The sequence below is a fragment of the Miscanthus floridulus genome, chromosome 9 (assembly GCF_019320115.1).
Source record: "Miscanthus floridulus cultivar M001 chromosome 9, ASM1932011v1, whole genome shotgun sequence".
In the NCBI taxonomy this organism is placed as follows: domain Eukaryota; kingdom Viridiplantae; phylum Streptophyta; class Magnoliopsida; order Poales; family Poaceae; genus Miscanthus; species Miscanthus floridulus.
The window spans coordinates 5,156,093-5,159,676 of NC_089588.1; the positions used below are offsets into that span (position 1 = coordinate 5,156,093).

The 3,584-nt window shown below is 39.2% G+C and overlaps 1 pseudogene; it reads left to right on the top strand.

Moving 5' to 3' along the window:
* Positions 1–273: 273 nt before the first annotated feature.
* Positions 274–1,388, top strand: LOC136479124 (wall-associated receptor kinase 3-like; annotated as a pseudogene).
* The last annotated feature ends 2,196 nt before the right edge of the window (positions 1,389–3,584 follow it).

Sequence of the window (3,584 nt, forward strand, 5' to 3'; positions counted from 1 at the left end):
ATGATGGCCTATTTTAAGGTGATTACACTGGCTATACAAAATTGTTTTCTAATACAAAGAGACATATTTCAGCTACATCTCTTCTAAATATTAGATCATATATATTGCACTATTATATATATATATATATATATATATATATATATATATATATATTTCTAGTGTTGACAATTTTTTTTGTAAATTTTAGGGCTAATCATTGGCCTAGGAATTGGCAGTTGAGCAATTATTCTTTTTCTAGTGCTAAGCACCACATTTATGATCCATAGAATCATGACACGGAAGAAAAGAAAGAGACAAAGATTTTTCAAGCAAAACCATGGCCAGTTGCTACAACAATTAGTATGTCAAAGGGTAGACATAAGTGAGAGAATGATCCTTACATTAGAAGAGCTAGAGAAAGCCACAAACAACTTTGACAAAGCTCGCGAGCTAGGTGGTGGAGGGCATGGTACAGTCTACAAGGAATTTTGTCTACACTTCATGTTGTGGCAATTAAGAAGGCAAAGATAGTGATACAAAAAGAAATTGATGAGTTCATAAATGAGGTTATTATCTTGTCTCGGATAAACCATAGAAATATTGTGAAGCTTCATGGGTGTTGCCTTGAGACAGAAGTTCCTCTACTTGTTTATGAGTTCATTTCTAATGGCACCCTTTACAATCATCTTCATGTCGAAACTTTAGTATCACTTTCATGGAAAGATAGAATGAGAATTGTAGTTGAAACTTCTAGGGCTCTCGCGTATCTGCACTCACTCACTTCAATGCCAATAATCCATAGGGATGTCAAGCCTCCTAATATACTTCTTGATGACAATTTGACTGTGAAACCGTCAGATTTCGGAGCTTCAAGGTACATTCCCATTGATCAAACTGGATTAGATACAACTGTGCAAGGAACATTTGGGTACTTAGACCCTACGTATCATAGCACAGGGCATCTTACTGAGAAGAGCGATGTCTATAGTTTTTGTGTTATTCTTATTGAGTTGTTAACCAGAAAGAAGCCAGTCTCTTATAGGTCCTCTGGGGGCTATGGTCTCGTGAAACATTTTCTATCAGAACATAAATTGGTTGACATATTGGATCCACAAGTTGTATAAGAGGGAGCCGGGGAAGTTATCGATATCTCTTTGTTAGCAGCGATGTGTGTGAAGTTTGTAAGCAAGGACCGGCCAACCATGAGACAAGTGGAAATGACTCTTGAAAGCATCCATGCAGCAAAGGAGTATGCTTCCAGTGACATGACAGATGAATCCGAGGAGAATTACAATCAAGTGAACGATGTGTGTATTGGAGGGATAGACAAGGACATTGGAATCCACTATGGGTTAGCAGAGCTTGGAGAAAGAATAATTGATGTGAGTAACGATGGCACCACTTAGGTGGCCCATATATCTCAATCTGTGGATGATCCGAACAGTGCTCCCTTGAGGCATTTGCACATCCAGTGAAGCTGCCTTTGTACTTGTATAAGTTGTAAACTATTCCCTTCGCCCCTCATAAAAAAATATTTTTATTTTCATTTTAAATAGATCTATCTCAAATTTGCAAGTTAATAGAGAACAGAATCAACATTTATGACACCAAATAGCCACACTATAAAAATATGTTTAAAATAGATTTTATGGTGACTCTAATCAATTTATTGGTATCATAAACAATGGTACTTGTTTTCATATAAGCTTAGTACAACTTAAGATGGTATGACTACGAAGAAAACTAAAATGACCTTTTTAGGACGAATAACATTTGGAAAAAGTCTACCTGACCCCCTCAACTATCATACTTGGTCTACTTCACCCCCTCAACTATGAAACCGTCTGTTTTACCCCCTGAACTATCTAAAACCGTCTGATTTACCCCATGGGGCGGTTTTCAGCGGCGGTTTTGCTACAGTGACAGCGGTTTGCTACAGTGACGGCGGGTTTGCTACAGTACCCGTGGTTTTAGATTTTGTTTTTATTTATTTTCGGTGAATTTTTGAAAAATCATAGTAAATCATAGAAAATCATAAAATAAAAAATCTAATTTTATTGGACTTCACATGAGTAGATCTACATAGTGAATATATAATACGGTATACTTTAGTACAAAATTTTTACTGTAGCCTTAGATTAATTGGAAAATCCAATTTTGTCTGTAATTAATTGGAAAATCCAATTTTGTCTGTAATTAATTAGACGTTACTGTAGCAAAACCGCCGCTGAAAACCGCCCCAGGGGGTAAAATAGGCGGTTTTAGATAGTTCAGGGGGTAAAACAGACGGTTTCATAGTTGAGGGGGTGAAGTAGACCAAGTATGATAGTTGAGGGGGTCAGGTAGACTTTTTCCAATAACATTTATGGTCTTGGACCTAATCAAGTTGCTTTTCAGTTTTTTCTGTTTTTTAAGAAAGTTGCTTTTCAATTGAGTCCAAACAATCAATGTTTGTTTGTTTGAATTACTGTATTGCAACTGATGATGCACTAGTTTTATTCTTTAGTAGGAAAAGGAAAAGAGATCACTAGTAGAGAACAGACCTTTGATCCTCGGCCAAAATGGGCTCTAGTCCCAGAATTTTTTGCCCCCGGGACTAGAAATACCTTTAGTCCCGGTTGAAGGATCCAACCGGGACTAAAGGTCCCTGCCCCACGGCTACTGCGCCAGACAGAGAAGGCAGGGACCTTTAGTCCCGGTTGGAGCCACCAACCGGGACTAAAGGTATACTTTTACTCCCGGTTGGTGGCTCCAACCGGGGGTAAAGGTCTACTCCTGGGCCGTGGCTGCGCCCGGGGTTGGAAAGTTACCTTTAGTCCCGGTTGGATCCACCAACCGGGACTAAATGTTCTCCCTTTATAAATCGGCTGTCTCCTCCTTCCTCCCCGAGCCCGAGCTCAGCACATTTTGAAGCTCACTGCAGTAGTGTTCTTGCTTCCTCCCTCCCTCCATTGTTCCTCCATCCATTCTTCCGTCGATTTCTTCGATTCCTCCGTTGATTCTTCAGTTGTAAAGGTTACCAATCTCATACTCTCATTTTTCACCATTTTCTTATGCCATTTTGTTCACTATATATATTTATGGTTCTTTATTGTGGTTTTTTTCATTTGTAAGTAATTTGAGCTCAAAATCACTTCAAGCTTGCATATTTACATGAAAGAAGGTTAAAGTATATATAAATATAAACTTAGAAAATAGTTAGAAAATTATAGCAAATCCGTACTAGTTGAACTTGCGGACCGTGTTCAGCTCGGCGAGCATGTTCTCTGCCGAGCGGTAACGGACGTCAAGGAGGAGCTTTGATTCTACGAGGGAGAGCGACAACGGTCGTGGAAGACCGTGTTTCCTTCCTCGTAGAATCGGAGCTCTTCCTTGACCAAGTACGGTGCCGTCCGGTGGAGAAATGCTCGCCGAGATGATCACGTAAGCAAGGTCAGCTAGTACGGATGGTTATTTATTCACACGTCCCGATATCGTCGCAGTAGTCTGTTATGTGTGTACACTCCCATTCTTCTGTTAATTTATGGAAATATCATGTGAATTACTTACCTGCCGCAGTAAAAGATGAGAACACAATGACCATTAAAAATATCATTGTTTAG